We start from the raw sequence: 16,943 nt of genomic DNA on the forward strand, positions 1-16,943 counted from the left end.
CCCTATTTCTGAAGCTGCAGCCAAGTCTCGGACCGGGCTAGAGACCAGCAGGTGGTCCAGTCTGGCGTAAGTCTTGTGTGCGTGTGAGTAGTAAGAGAAGTCTCTATCTGATGGGTGAAGCCCTCGCCAGAGGTCGTGTAGGTCCAGGTCGGTCAACTGCGCTTTCACTGCGTGTGATAGTTCCCCAGTTTGTGGGTGTCGCTGCGCTGATCTGTCCGTTGAGGAGTCAAAGACCAAGTTTATGTCCCCCCCCAGTATTATGTGCCTGTCTGGTGATGCTGTGATGTCCTCCAGTGCTGTGCGTAGGAATCTATCCTGCTGCTCGTTTGGGCTATAAATTGTTCCTACAGTGAACACCAGGGTTCCCAGTTTAAATCGGTAGGCTAGAAGTCTTCCTTTCTGTTCTACAAATTTGTGCAACACTTCCCCCCTAAAGGATTTGGACAAAAGGATAGCCACCCCGGCCGTTTTGGTTGTATTGGAAGAGAAGAACTGTGTAGGAAAATGGCGGGACCGCAACCTGTGACAATCACTAGCCAGTAGGTGGGTTTCTTGAAGCAGACAAACGTCTGCCTGGGAGCCCTCTAGTAAGGACAGGATTGCCCTCCTCTTCGTGGGATTATTCAACCCCTTGACATCCAGGGTCACTAAATTCAGTTCCGCCATAGTTTGCCGGGATAACCTTTCCTATGTGTGCGACCTAAAGTGCGTGGCATCGAGATGACATTCAAGTTAGCTTGTGAATCCAGACAGATACGTGTGGACGCCCTGGAAGCGCTGGACAGGGTAACCCCAAACTCCCCCCCCCGACTCCCCCCCTCCCAAATCCCCAACTCCCCCTCCCCCCCTTCCCCTCAACTCACACCCCAACCTTCCAGCCCGTCCCTTCCCCCCCAAACTCCCCATAACTTCCTGAAATAGTTTCCAGACGAGTCCGAGCGGACCAGTCCGTGGTATGTTACCGTAGTGGACGTCCAGCCACACGTGTTCGATCCGTCGCCCCCCCCCCCTCCCCAAGCCAGCAGTTGCAGTGATGCCATGGTGAACTCCCCCCGGAGCACATTCAAGCGGTCAGTGCAACTTCCTCCGCTCCTCCCAGCTCCTCGGAAGCCCTCCGGACAACGTCCTCCATTCCAGCCCTGATGGTAGGAGATCCTGGTCTCCGGGAAACCCTCTGCGGCCTTCTCCGTACGACTCTTCGCCATCCTCCATCCACCGTTCGTCTTCCCTGCGTCGTGAGGGAGTCTTCTTCCTCCGTGGTGATGCCCAGGACTTCGCAGGTATCCTGCAGGGATCGCAATTGGTGCGTCTCTCCCTGCCACTTAAAGATAATACGGAAAGGGTGACCCCAGGAGTAGGGCGTTTCGTGCTGCCTGAGGAAGTCCGTCACTATCTTAAATGCTTTACGCTTTTGAAGCGTGATAGTAGAGAGGTCCTGGTACAGTGCCACAGGGTGACCGCGGAATGTGAGTGAACGTTCCTTCCGCGCCTCCGCCATTATTCTTTCCTTCAGTGGGAAGTCCGGGAGGAATGCCAGAATGTCTGGGGGGGGGCATTCGCCCGTCTAGGGGGTCCTACCCTGTGTGCCCTGTCAATCCTGATAGGAAAATCAGTTCCCTCTTTCAAGATGGCTCGGAAGAGTTCCTGCAAGTATTGGACTATGTCTGGGTTCTCCTCTGAGGATGGCACTCCCCGGACCCTTATGTTGTTTCTTCGTGACCTATTCTCCAAATCTTCGTTATGTAATTGGAGGTCCAGTTGTTGTTCCCTAAGAGTCAACACCTCCTGCTGCAGTAAAGTGATTTCTTCATCCTGTCGTTGCGTGGAGCTCTCAACCGTGGCCACCCTCTCGCCCAAGCCATCCACGTCCCTGCGTATTTCTCGCACTTCACCTGCCACTTCCTGCTTCAGGGCCTGGAAGTCTTCCCGCAACGTGCCAAAGAGAGATTCCAGAAATGATCTGGTGATCGGGGGCTCCGCCGCTGCACCAGAGTGTGAGCCTCCAGCCGCTCCAGGTGAGGACGGGGCCTTATCCCCTTTGCTTTGAGATCGGCTAAGCATCTCCGGCATCGTTGCGCTTACCACCCCTCTGAGCGGCCATAGTGCCAACGCTCTCACAGTCTCTCGTGCCTTTCACAGCTCTAGCCCCTCCTGGCCGGCACCCCTCCAGGTGTCCGCTCACAGTCCGGGGTGAACGTCGTCCTGCGCTTTCTCCAAAGGCTGGTGATTATCCGGCTCACCCACCACAGTCCAGGCCTAGGCAGAGGATCCACGTCGTCCTCCCTCGAGGTGCCCCAAGCGCCGTGCCTCCAGGGAGGTCAGTGGCGCAGCGCCCCCAAAGCTGTCCCAGCCTCCTGAATCAAGCACCAGCCGGGCCCCGGGGCAAGGCACGAGCCCCAGCCCCAGACCTCTCCACAGCGCTCCGCTCCAATGCCAAAGTGGGTCTTCAGCTGGCCCCCAGCTCCGATCGATGCCAGTTACTGTCTGCAGTTACTGCGGGTGGGGGCTGTAGCACAGGGCCTTGTAACTCCCCTTCCAACTGCGCCTGTGTTATCGAGAGCAGAGTCGGAGGAACCCCCCCTCTCACCGCCGCCGGCCCCGGCCTGTCCTGTGCGCAGCCGGATCTATACGGGCCCCGCTGGTGACGCCGTGCAAGATTCAGCCGGTGCCGGGGATTGTGGGTGTTCTCGGTCAGACCGGCACAGAGAGTCCCCCGTCCTCAACCGTAGCGCGGGTGCCCCGCGTCACCGCGGCCTGCAGATCCAGGTCTCCCGCAAGGCCTGTAGGGGGCCTCCAAGCCGGGCACTCGCGTAGCCCCTACCCCTGCCGGCCCCGGCTGGGCCCGCGCCCCGGGATTAAGCAATCTCCAGGCTCCGCCAGGCGACCCTGCTGCCTCCTGCTCCCCGCCCGCTCTGCCGCCGAGGGCTCTGACCTTATGCCGGCGATCGGCCGCTGCAGCCTGCACTCTCGTTGGTTGGGCCTGGCGCTCTCCGCAAGTCCGGGCGAGAGCCCCGATCTCAACTTGCCGCCATCTTGGGTCTCGGGGGTGGGGTAGGAGCTCCTCGGCCACCGTCCGGCGTCAGTTATCCGCAGCCGGCACCCCGGTCCACTGCCGCCAGCCAGCTCCGCTCTCTCCGGCCTGCTGGACCCACGCCGTCTCGCAGCTCCGCCACTGCCTGCCTCGTCCGGATTGAGGAGCTGCGCCGTCTCCCGTCGGCACCAGCTGAACACCCGGTCCTCCAGACTCAGGAGCACTTATTCTGTGGGGCTCAACAGGTGCGATTGATAGGCCGCTGCTTCCCCTGCCCACTCAGCTCCACTCTGCCGCTCCGGGGGGGGGGAGAGTTAGCTCAAAATAGGGCTTGGGGCCTCGGGCGGGAACAGGAGCTCCGGAGAACACGTCCTCCTACTCCGCCATCTTGGCCACGCCCCGGGGGTGCAATTTTAAATTTTTTTTTAAATAAACACTTACCTTGCCACCCAGTCCTGCGTTTCTCCGTCACACTCCATAAACAGGAAGCACAGCCAGGCTACCCTGGCCATTTCACAAAGCTGCAATGTAGCATTGTGATTGGTCTGAGCATCGTGGCTCAGCCAGGGAAAACGGCCTGGGCATGTTCTCCACACAGGCTGTAATGCTAGCCTGTGTAGAAAACAGAAAAAGTATGCATGACTGTTTGGCCAGTCCCAGAGGGCCGGCCAAACAGTCATGTGCACTTAAGAGTGGGCAAACCACTCCTGCCCTTTCTCAGAAGCAGAGCAGCCCCGCCCGCCAGCAAAGGAGCACGGACACATGAAATGATAATAACTCAAAGTTATTTTCATTTTATGTTTCCTTTATTTGCACTGCTTAAGAGCAGTGGGGAGGTGCTCCTCCACCATAGCGGAGGAGCCGCCAGCTGGAATTGCCAATACGTGTTTATAGTAGGCTTCAGCTACACACACAGTGCAGGGTATTTACTTCTTAGACACATACACACACACACTTCCCAATATTGGATTTAAAAAAAAATATCATTTCATAGTGTTTTGTTACTAATCATATACATATTCCGTGGTCGCTAGTCCCACAAGGCAACACAACATATATTGTACACTGATGACAGCATTCAGCGAGACAATTTGGACCCGTTACAACACACGCCCCAAGCAAGCAGACAGTAATCGTTGTTTCCGCAGAGTACATTGTTGTGGGGTGTACAGAGTTTCATGGTGGGCATTAGTCTAGGGGGTAAATCAGTGTGCATGACAGTGCTTTCCAATTTCCACAGCTCAAGGTCGTTTTGTAACTTATCATCAGTTCTGGTCAGTGACATTTTCGTTTCCTCTGCTGCTGTCCATTCTGCTACATCGTGTATCCAGTTTTGGACCCATGTAGTTTTTGTGCTCAGCCAGTTGATAGCCAAACAATGCTTTGCCAGCCGGAGTATAAACTGTCCAAATCTCTTCTTTTATAGTTGGTTTTTATACTGTCTAAAGTTAACGAGCACACAGAGGTGTGATCAGCACAGTTAGTGGCGTGTTCCAAGTATCGCCCCACCATCTACCCCACAAATGCACCATTATAGGACACTCCCACACTAGGTGATAATATGTAGACTCCAGGGCACCAGACTTGGGGCGCCAGGGTTTAGCCAGTGTAGCATTTCTGGTGTCATGTATGTGGGGTGCACATAGTTAAAATGGGGCAAGCGAAATCTAGCATTGCTTGATACCTCTTTTATATATAGTAATGCTTGTCTCCATTGTGTATCTGTGAAGACTTGGTTACAGTCTGTCTCCAATTTCACATGCAAATGCAGTGGGCATTGGTGTGAGCTATCTCTGATGGATGTCTATAGCCATGTCATAATTCTCCGGCTGTGGTCTGCTTGGACCAGTAGTTCAAGAGTGGCAGATCACACTGGGACAGTCTGTGGGTCCCCACAAAGCATGGCATCGCCCCATTAATATAAATATATTTTAGGTACGGTCCCTAGGGGATGTGAAAGTGGGCCAGAGCTGTCTCAAATTAGTTAATTGCATCTGTCTCCCATATCTCCACTAATTTAAGGCAACCCGTTACGTTTCGGGTGGGTGAATTCTGGCACACACCACATGGCATACACCATGTGCCCACCCCAAAGCCTACACTATCTGTGCCACAGAAGCAAAGTTTTACATGTTATACAGGGGGCACTGCTTAGTGCTCGCAGAATCATGAAGAGTTGGTTGGGTAGGTTCCTTTTCTCAGTGCAGCCTCGCAGTAGCTCCCTGTATTTACTATGGTACTAATGGGGCAACGCTGCTTGCCATGTTCATCCTCTGTCTGAACTTAGCAGATGTTCAGTTTGCTGAATAATAAGTGCATTACAGTCACTGCACATAACAGTGGATTGGACATATGCTACGTTGTCACGGACTACCCGTGTTTCACATTCAACCGTTCTTCAAAGTTTATCATGTTCTCTTTAGAAAGCTTTGGAAAATTTCCAGCATGGTTGCCTTATTTTCAAAGGTAGATATGCCTGCTCAGTTCGAGAAATGGCTTTGCGGCATACTCGGGCACCCTCCAATTTACATCCACAAAATGGAAGGAGTTGGATTTAGCACAGTGAGTGCGCTAAAGGCGCAGGAAAGACATGCCCTCCTGAGCCTCATGTGGCTGTCATGTGAGCCATTAGTAAAGGTTCACTCGGCATGCGTTCGGTAACATCCAGGAAGAAGGAGGCAGAGACTTGACAGGTGGTAAAATGGTATTCAAACTCATGTCTTGTGGTGTATGAATGTGATGGGCCCTTGCATGGGGGCAGTGTGTTTATGTGAGTGCAAGTGATCTGGTTGAATGGGCCCATGGCTGGTGGTATGGATGTCTTGTGTGTGGTACGTGAATGGCGTGTGAATGGATCATAAAGTGGTTGGTGCCTTGAAGTGGCTTTATGGCTCACCTTCAGAAGGCTTGGCTTCAATATTTATATACTTTGATAAGTATTTGTGCTTTGAAGCCAGTGTTTCTGGAGGTGCTAAAACTAACCAGTGTAAATGGTGGATTAACTTTATCAAATTAGTGTCAGATTTATATTTTTGGCGGTTTAATGGCCTTTTGTAAGACCTTTTTTTGGCAATATGGGTGGCAGGGGGTTTTGTGCCCTTGCTCAGTCATCACCTAGGCAAACCCTCACATTTTTGAGTAGCAGACAACGAGGGTAGTACAGGGTGGAATGACTTGGGTTCCTGTCACTGTTTATTTCTTTACCCGGCATCCCCTTCAAACCTCAAATGTACCTAAAATTCAAACTTTCTTCCCATTTAAGTGATGGAAAGTTCAGGAATCTGCAACAACCTACAAACTTCCATCTACCTAGCGTTTTACCAGGTCTTCTGATAAAAAAGGTACCTCACTTGTCTGAAAACTAGACACCCGGGGGAGTCCAGCGAGGTATAGCTTGCGTGGATACCCCAACGTTTTCCTACCCAGAATCCCCTGTAAACCTCAAATTTAGCTGAAAATAATCACTATTTATATTGATACCTCACTTGTGGGGCTGTCAATGCAGAATCAGCTAAAAACATACTTTTTTTGTTAAATGTAGCACTTAGAATTTGCTGTGCTATATCATTAATCCCTATGTTTTTGGCCCTTAACAGTCACAGGCCCTTGGCCCACTCACACAGGTGAGGTGTCATTTTACTCGAGAGAACAAGGGAAACGCAGAGTGGTAGGACATTTGGCCGGCACAGTGACCTCACTCAAATATTTGTGGAAAAAGTGATTGTTTCAGCTAAACTTGAGGTTTGCAGGGGATTCTGGGTAGGGAAACATTGGGAGATCCACACAAACCATACCTCCATGGACTCCCCAGGGTGTCTAGTTTTCAGAAATGTGTGGGTTTGGTAGGTTTCCCTAGATGAACCCGGGCCCAAAACCCGGGTCCCCCTGCAAAACCAGGTTGTTTTGTGATAGGCAGTTTTAATGTCTCCTTAATGTGTTTTAGGCCCTTGCCTGTCACGAGTACTTAGGCCACCCACACAAGCGAGGTACCAGTGGGAGGACCTCTGTTAGAACTGGGATTTCTGGTTGGCTAAGGCTTATGCCAAAGCCAGGCAGAAACCACCATTCTAGTCAGGGCAAGGGAGTCACAAGCCAAGATAACCCCTGCTCACCCCCTTGGTAGCTTGGCACGAGCAGACAGGCTTATCCCGGAGGCAATGTGTAAAGCATTTGCGCACGCACACAACAGCAACAACATCCTAGGCACACCACAAAAGGAACTCCACACAAGGTTATATAAAAATAACTTTTGTATTGTCAAAACACACCAGATAGTAATCACACAATATACATTGTGCCAACTGGCACGGGCAAAATTCACAAGGGATTATTTACACCAGGACAGGGATACGTGGACCACTGTCAGAATCAGCACTTAGTAGAACTAGCACTTAGAATAACTGTAACATCAAATAACAATTATAGATCACATCTAGTAACCACTGGTAACAGGTAGGTACACACTGCGCAATACTAATAACCATAGGCCTAGATCACGCATGGACACATAACCTCTCTAGTATAACATGCTAAGCAAGGCAAACTTCTAAGCATGAGCACCTTTAGAAGTATAACACAAGCATAAAGGCAAAGCACATTAGGCAGCAATCAGATTTAGGCCTTAACAGTATTACTACAGTAGGCAATCTCTCACTAGTCTAAACACATTAGACTCTGCCTCCTAAGAATAAATCACATTTAGGGGCGTAACTCAGAGTGAAACATAATCTCACTAGCATAAACCTCCACAGGAAAAACCATCTCTAGAGGTATCAATACAGGGTGTGGAAAACATACTAAATGCATTACATTTCCTAGCACCACATCACTCTAGCCCATAAAACACATTAGGCAATTACCATCATAACATAGTAAAATCACATTGCGCAAAAATCACATTAGGTAATTACCATCATAAACATAGTAAAATCACATTGCGCAAAAATCACATTCGGGCCTTGCGCCCTACCCACATACCAGCCCCCTGGCCAACTTGCCATCCCAAGAAGGGGCTCAAATGCCCTGTGTCCAGAATGTCAGGGTGCACTGCCATCGCAGTGCCAGTCAGGGGTGCACCACCAGCGCAAACCTAAACGTTGCAGCTGCCCACTAATTGCTGGGCAGCTGGTGACAATCCCAAGGGCCTAAACGCTGCAGCTGCCCACTACTTGCTGGGCAGCTGGGAACTGGAGCCTGGCACCAGCGTGACTCCTGGCTCTTCTGTGGCTCATCCAACAGTGTGGGCTGGGAGCCTCGGGGCTCTGAAATACAAATGTGCCCCCTGAGCCCTCGTGGGCTCTAAACACAAAATGGCCCCACCGTTGGAGTCCCCCTCCTGGGGACTCGAAGCAACTATGCGCCCAGGAGCCTCTCTGGCTCTAAACAACAAATATGCCCCTGAGCCTCTCTGGCTCTAAACACAAATATGCCTCTGAGCCTCTCTGGGCTCTAATGAACAAAATGCCCTCAGCACTGGGGAAGCGTGCACCACTGGGGAGGCGGGCACCGGCAATGTGCCCCGATGCCCCCCTCTCCTATACTGCACCGGGCCCCACTCACCGGTGTCTTGCGGTGGCGTCCTCTCGTGGCTCCCTGCACGAGAGCCACGTCCCCCGCGGGACGCGGGGGAGCCTCGCAGGCTGCTTCTGTGGGCAGCGCAGGGACACCTTCTCCTGTCGTCGGTCCCCCTTCAACCACGGGGGCTAGGACTTCCTTGGGGAACCATAGATGCTCCAGGCAACCTTCCTCCACACCGGAGCACAGGGTGGGCTCCCGGCAGCTTCCGGCTTCCTGTTTGTGGCGGGCCTGGCCCCGCCACGCAACAGCTTGCCTGACTTCCGCGTCAGACCTCGGGCCGGCAGCCAATCACAGCGCAGCCCGGGGAATGACGTCACGGGGGTGTCCTGGGCCGGCCGGCGGTGATTTTATGGGCAAACTACGGGGTAGGCTCCCGTTCCAAATCAATAATAAAGCGAGGTGGGCAACGAAACGCGCTTCCCTGGAGGAAAGTAAGATAAATCGCTCCCAGGCGCTAGGGCACCACAAACACTCAAGGTAGCAGAAAAAGTCCTGGGGCAAAGAAGGTGGAGCACAGCAGCTCCCAACAAAGAAAAGTCCTCCAGCTCCCCCAGGAAAGGCAGAGGGGTCCCACAGGGAGAGAGCTTTTCAAGCATCCAAGATATCCAGGGGCTGGGCAGGGCCCAGGGAGGCAAGCCTTCCCCTGGGCCCCAGCAGCAGCACGCCCCTGTTAGATTCCAGTCAGAAACAAGAACATTTTACAAGCGGTCACAGCCTCTTTTTATACACAAAATCCTTTGTCTAGCAGGGTGCAGGCAATGTGAGAACCAGCTACAACTGGTTATGGGGAACTCCTTTCACTGGCCAGGCTAGGGACAGCAGACGCACCACAGGGGGTGGAGCCAACATTGTTTGGGGAAAGCCCAGCCCTATTCAGGACCCAAGTGTATCCCTCCCTCACATCAGCATGCTAATCTCTCCATTCACCACCGGGGCAGACCCATCCTGACTCCTGGAGCCAGGCTCACCAGCCAGCTCCAGCCAATCACACGCCAGACAAAAATTACACTAAAATGCCAACTTCTAGAAGTGGCACTTCCACACTAGACACAATTATGCTGCATACATCATTGCGCAGCATTCAATCTCACGAGTACGCACATACCAAACTCGACCCTGCACTCCCCACACATCAGGAACTACCATGGTCACACATATTCCCCATGCATTCCTATGGGAGGGCAGGTAACTCACCACACACACACAGAGCGCACGCACTTTACACTGGACCACAGTGAAAAAGTGCGCAGAGACCTAAAATCACTAACACCAGGTTACAGAAACAGGCTAGGCAAAAGCAAAAAGTTTCGAAGTGAACCTGCCAAAATGGGCCGGGTCCACCAACCCCAAAGAGCAGAATTTCGATTTTGTTAGTATAACATTGGAGGCCATCATTTAGCATCCACTGAAACAAAGACGTCAAGCAGTTCTGGAAGTTATTCAGTGATTCTGTGAATTTCTGTCAAGGGTGAGGAGCAGATGTGTATCATCTGCATTAGATATTGTCTGTATTCCAAAGGATTCCATTATTATTATTATTATTATTATTATTTATTTTTATAAAGCGCGTAGTCACCCGGAGGTATCCCAGCGCTAAAAACCCTAATTCAACAGACCTGTGGCCCAGGAGCTGAGAGCAGAAGAGAGGAGGGGTGAGGGTTCAAACAGGGGGGGGCATAAAAAGCTAGGGAAAGAGATGCGTCTTTAGCAGCTTCCTGAAGCGCAGATATTGTGGTTCAAGACGCAGGAGGCGAGGGAGTGAATTCCAAAGACGAGCAGCTTGTACCGAAAAGCGTCTTCCTCCTGATCGAGCTTTCCTGAATCTTGGGGTATTGATGAGGTTTTCTGCGTTAGAACGGAGGGATCTAGTGGTTATGTAAGGGGTGACAAAGTTGCTGAGGACTGGGGGGCCTTGATTATGCAAAGTTTTGTAGACGAGGCACAAGGCCTTGAATTTGACTCGCTCCCTTATGGGGAGCCAATGAAGGAGTTTGAGAGCAGGTTTAGCAGATGATCTGGCCAGGGTGTTTGTGATAATCCGGGCAGCGGTGTTCTGAATTCTCTGAAGTTTATTGAGGGTCGCTTCAGGAGCGCCCAGATAAATCACATTGTTGTAATCTAGTCTCGATATTATGAGACCTTGGATTAGTAATTTTTGGGACTTCAAGTCCTTTAGTGATTCCAAAGGGGTCATATATACATTGAAAACAATGTGGGACTTAGTGCAGACCCCTGAGAAACCCTGCAGCTGAATGGTTTAGGATCAGAGGCAAATGGGACCATCCAGACTGACTAGGACCTTATCAAAGCAAAACTGCAGACACCTATGGCTTTGAGGATCTACAGGAGTGTCAAAAGCTGTGGTTAGATCAAGGAGAATCAGTGCCAACTGGTTCCTTTGATCTACAACTAGCCTAATTGTATCTGAGGCATCTAACAGTGTGGTCTTGGTGCTGAAACCAAGGCGATGCCAGACTAGGTAAGGTGAAGAAGCGCATTTTATTCTCAGAAAGCAGAGACCTGCTTGTTTATGAGCTTCTCTAAATTCTTGGTAAAGGATGGCAGCAGAGAAATGGGACAGAAATTGGCAAGATTGGCCTTGTCTACCAAGGATTTGTTTAAAAGAGGAATCAACATGGCCTTCCTCCAACCACTGGGCACTCTGGCCAAACAAGCTGACTGTTTTAGAAGCTGGTTTAGACCGGAGTTGATGTCCACAGACACATGGCTGCAAGAATGTGAGGAGGACTGGGGTCATTTGACGACCCTGATTTGCAGGCACTCAAGGCCTCAGCGGACTTCTCAAGTGAAGTAAGGCCAATTTCTCCAGCAATTGTCCATGAGAGGGCACTATTTCTACCTGCAGTGCTGTGTGGTCACTGATCCTCATCGAGGTAGTGTCTGTGAGATGTAAAGCATCCACAATGGTTTGGATTTTGGTGTCAAAGAAGGTAGACAATTGAGCACCTAACTTTTGAGAAGACTTTAAACACTGAAGCAAGGCTTCTGGGTGCATAAACCTTTTGACAATTTTAAATATCTCCTCATACTTGTTTTGAGATATGGTAATCTGATCTGTAAAAAAGTCAGACTGAGCTTTCTTAATTGCACGATGGTAGATATTTAGAGCCTTCTTATGGAGAGCTTTGCCATTCCAAAGGTAATGACGCCTCTAATCCCTTTCCATTTTCTGACAGTGCTTAAAAAGCACTTTAAGCTCCTCATGCACTCAACACTGACTGTCTTTTTCCTGAGGAATTGATATCTCTGTGTTTAATAGGTATGATGTGGCTAGCCACCTGTGTAAGCCAGGAGTGGACCGACTGACAACAACCTCCTTGTCATACATCATAGGTGGAGAGTGCTTGATCAAGGAAAGACTAAACTCTGTAGAAGAGACGATGGCCCAATTACGATATGGTGGAGAACAACAAAACCTGCATCTGTGATGGCTGAGGTCCAGTGACCAAAGGAAGTGAATGAGTGCATGGTTGAACCAAATCTGGGGACTCGTTTTGAGTACAGAAACATGAATTTTAGAAAAAATGGTGTCTAAGGTGAGACCAGCAATGTGAGTGGGCTGAGGCACAAACTGTGACATAGCCCAAGATGACTTATGCTCCAATGAAAGTTGACCAAGTGGGTCAGAAGGTGCATCCACATGTATATTAAGGTCCCCTAGAACCGTGGAATTCAAACATTTCAAAATATACTTCAAAAGGAATTCATCAAGGGAAGACAGAAACCCCCCTGCATGCCTGGGTGGGCAATAGATCAGCATGCCGGCCAAGATTGTATTAACAGACAATGAAATGCAAAAGCCCATAGACTCGTAGACTCATAGACATTGTTGACTTTCCATCAATCTCACACGCTATTTCATTGCTCATTATCACGTTTGACTCCTCCATATAAACAAAATCTTTAAAGTGGCAAACTATTACCTCTGGGTCCTGAAAAGATTAAGCCATTCTTGTCTCTTTTCTACAAAAAATACTGTCATGACTGGACTTCGGCCATGCCGTCCTTGTGGGTGTCTCAGAAGCTTGACTCTTGCAACTGAAAACTGTCCTACATGCGAAATTAGACGTATGTCTTTATCTCTGAAATTCGATCAAATTACTCTCATTCCAATTGAATTACACTAGCATCTTCATAAAGCAAGAAAACGTTTAAATGTGATGCACAGCCTACAAAATCACCAACACCAGATCTCCATTATACTTCTCTCACCAGGGCACAAGCCCTAAAAAACAGAAGTGGGCGCCTAACCAATTTAGGCAGTATGTAAGTGACATCACAGTGCCTGACATTGCAACCACTAGCGCCTGGCATGTCCCAATGGTGGTGGGGCGGGTGGGGCATTTTTTTTTTTTATTAAAAGCACTTACCTGAAAGCACAATGTCCTCCTCGAAGGTCTTCTCTCCTCGAAAGAGGCAGGCAGGCTCCAGCTAATATTGGTGCTGCTCTCATCAGCATGAGAGCAGCGCCAGGATAGGTGGAAGCAGCCTCTATCAGTGCTCAGAAGAGCACTGGAGGCTTTTGCTTTCTCTAACCCAGCTGTTAAAGATAGCTGTGTTAGAGAGGTTTAAAGTGCGCATGTGTGACTGGCCGTCACAAGATGGCCAGACAAAAAGATATGTGCACTTCAAACTGAAAGTGCCCTGCTCTCTCTTTCTGCTGATGCCTGTCAGCAGCAGCCCCGCCCCCATCTTGACGCTCCGTTGGGGAGGGGGTGACAAAAAATAAAATGGTAATGAATTTTCTTCACTAACATTTTAGTGTTCGTCCTCGCAATAGTGAAGTAGTGTGGCTCACTGGTTAGAGGCGGCAGACCTGAGAGCAGAGGACGGCCCGGGACCAGGGTTCGATTCCCGGCGCGGCAGGTTTCTGGACCAGGGTCAGCGGACTCGATAATTCTCTCGCCTCGGTGCCCACTCTGATCAGCGATCACACTCGGCAACTCTGGGCATTAGCTTGCCTCATCTTCACTAACGACCCCACAAGACCGCCGGGGATGCCTGGTCTCACCCTGGAGATACCCATTAAGGGACCATCTCTCAGGGAAGCCAGGAAGGGTTTCGCAGCGGTCGAAGCGCCTTGGGACCCTACGGGTAAGTAGTGCGCTATATAAATGCCTATACATTTACATTTACATTTACAATAATTTCAGTGGGGTGATGCTCCTCCGTTATAACAGAGGAGAGGAGTAGCACCTGATCACAATCCATGACCTCACAGGAAGCAATGTCACAAAAAATGGCATCAGATTCTAAGACCTCACATATGTTAAGAAAATCTATCATGAGTACATTTGAGCGCATTACACTATTTAACAAATTAGATTTCGCATCAGAGTTGTACCAAAAAAAAGATGAAATCCCAGCGCTAGAACTAGGTCTCCAATTACACATTTTTTATTACATTTCTACCAGAAAGAAATTAGCAACAAGGAGAAACATGGCAGTATATCTGTTTTGCTTAATTGGTTGCAAAGTCTGCATTTTAAAATATCTTAGGGGGTTAAGGCACCTGCTGCATAGATCTTTATGAACCCAGTAACTCTCAGGATATAATAATAATGGTAAAATAACTCTAGAGGTTAATGTACTTACTGGAGAGATAGATGTTTTGTCTAGTCCCAGTTTTTACTCAAAGTAGCATAGAGGGTTAATATGTCTCCCGAAAGCACATCATGTGACACACAGATGGCAGATTTTTATATAATGTAGATAGGTAAGTGCGTTATTGCTTTTAACACAGAGATCATCTAGTTACTTGTAGTTCGTAAATTGTTATCCTTCTAATATAGCATAGTGAACTGTGAAGGAAAGAGCATGGAACTCCTATACCTTGTAACCCTCACTAACTTATGTAACATATCCTGTAAATTGATTTACACACATATGATTTATTGTCGATATATAATGCGTATGTGTGATGTAAAGAGCTATGACACCCTGGATTGGGTTGAGCAGTGCAAAAGAAATAAGACAAAATAGTGGTATTTAAATTGTTATTTATGTAAATACTAGGACAGACCAACACATTTGACACACAATGTAATGTAATCAGTGGCGGCTCTGCAACTAAGGCAGAGGAGCGTAGTCCTACTGCTTTGCGAGTAGTGTAAAAATTCAAACGAAAACGATGATAACTAACGTTATTATCGTTTTCTTTTTCCTTCCTGCCCGGGTGTGGGTGGGTCGGCCGGCCTGGCCCGTACAGGGGGCAGGGGACGTGTGTAAAGAACACTCTAAAATCTGCATGATGGTTTGACCCGCCCCAGAGGACTGGTCAAACAGTCATGCGTACTTCACATCTTCCCCACCAGGCTGGTGAGGTACATGCAAAGCCCCATTCTGTGCACCGAACCAGGGCGCTCAGACCAATCACAACGCTGCTTAAGGCATCGTTGTAAGCAGCGTTGTGATTGGACAAGGGATTCTGGGAGGCTGCAAGCTACCAACTGGCATGGAGGAGATGGAGCAGAAGCGGCAGTACCCAGCGGCATTCAGGTAGGTGAGTGTACTTTTATTTTTATTATTCCCCCCCTCAATCACCCGTGCTTAGTAGCTGCCACTACTGACCGTAATGCAAGATGTGTGCTTAGACTATGTCTGGTACTAATTGTTCTTATGTTCCGGGGAGAGGTTCAACTGCACACAATAAACATTTCAACAAAGCATGAACATTTCATCAAATATTTCATTTCAACAAAACATTAGCCTTTGAGTGGCTGAATTGCAGTGTGAAATAAGGTAGGGTCGTGCCTGAGAAGCAGTATGCAGACAAAAATCAACAAACTACCTCTCTCCTTTTGTCCTGGAAGTGCAGATTGCAGGCAGGCGTGGTGAGAAAAAATTCATGGAGGTTTTTTGCAGCACAACAAAAGGGTAGGTCACTGGTCAAGTGCAGGCCATTGTATGTACTGATTTGACGTGCCAGTGGCCCTGCAACTGACATAATTATTTTGTCCCTTTGTCCCCTCCACTCTTGTCTCACTACAAAATCTGGGGTATGGGGATATACCCTACACATCCTATGCCCATGACCACTGCCCCTGCTGTGCCAATGGAAACTACACACCAATCGTGCATCTTTAATAAGAATATGTATTAAATGTAGATCTGTTGAACTGCAGTTGCAAAGGGCACTTAAAAGATGTAAGGTCCAACTAAGAAACAATGCAACAGAAGTCATTTGGGGAGTAGCAATTGTATTTGTATTTATAAAGCGCTTATTAACCCTGACGGGGCGTCAAAACGCTTTTCGGAGAGTAGCACACTATTCTACTCTACCAAGATATGGTGAGCTCATGAGCCAGACGTATTTGTGGTTTTACACTTTGAGATCGTATCTGTGAGCATGGTTGGATCGCTTCCAATATGTTTGCCACGGTGAAACAGGTTGTGCGACAATAACGTTAGAAGAAAAGCGCGTAGACCTTGAGAGCGAGTCTCCGTGTCTGCCGCATGCGTGTCACCCGACGAATCCTCCGAGTTTAGAATTCTCCGTACATTTGCTTCGAAGGGGGTAAATTAATAATACGTTCGTATTTATATTTCCCAGACTGTTGCCTTGCACTGCGTCTTCGGCGAGAGAGGGAACGGCCAATTAGGTCGAGTTTCTCAACTCAATAAACTACATCTCCCAGCACGCCCGGGTCACTTTCTCGTGACTTTTACCCTCACGTGACTTCTTGCTCGGCTGCCAAGGCTGGCGCCCTTCCTTGATGCGAGGATACTGTTGGGTAAGTGACAAGTGCCCCGGCTATTCATGCGTTCATTTAAATATTTTCAGCGAGCTACAGTGGCGCAGCTCTAGGAGGGTCAAACAGTATGACTGAACCTTCAACTCCGTCTTGTGCGACTGCCATTATACTTTATTATTTTATAGTTACACCGACGCCTTATATTCATGGATGTGCGGTGTTTCCTCTCCCGGGTTCTATACTGCAGTGGACCAGGCGTTTGGTAGGATGTGGCAGCACAAGGAACGGACTGAACTTATGGATGAGAGGGGGTTGGCCCAGTGCTCGAAGTGGGGAAACAAGCATTTGTAATGCAATAGATCTCGCATTTGCGAGAGTTTTAGCTATTGGCATGCATTGTAAATGACATGCCTTTTATTTATCTGTTTTGCCAATTAACTCCACATTTAAAGGCATTGTCATTTACTATGGGCGAGTGTTTGAAACGTTTCCACACTCCGTCCGTCATTTATTTTGCGATGATGGTGGGTTTATTATAACTCCTAGAATATATCACGACATATTGCAGCCACTACTTTGACTACCACTGTATTTTCAGAATAAGTAAATGCCAAGTTAAG

General features: G+C 49.1%; 1 protein-coding gene across 2 annotated transcripts in view; it reads left to right on the forward strand.

Moving 5' to 3' along the window:
* The first annotated feature begins 16,038 nt into the window (after nucleotides 1-16,038).
* LOC147750916 (arylsulfatase A-like) overlaps nucleotides 16,039-16,943 on the forward strand; it is a 254,515-nt gene continuing 253,610 nt past the window's right edge. Inside the window, exon 1 of one of the 2 annotated variants that reach the window (XM_086918825.1) lies at nucleotides 16,039-16,362. The gene's annotated coding sequence lies outside the window, so the exon portion shown is untranslated. Of the gene's footprint in view, nucleotides 16,363-16,394; nucleotides 16,586-16,943 lie in introns of those variants that run through there. The other variant, XM_086918826.1, reaches the window with a different exon arrangement.

This window comes from Lissotriton vulgaris, chromosome 1_1, assembly GCF_964263255.1.
Source record: "Lissotriton vulgaris chromosome 1_1, aLisVul1.2, whole genome shotgun sequence".
NCBI classification, from domain to species: domain Eukaryota; kingdom Metazoa; phylum Chordata; class Amphibia; order Caudata; family Salamandridae; genus Lissotriton; species Lissotriton vulgaris.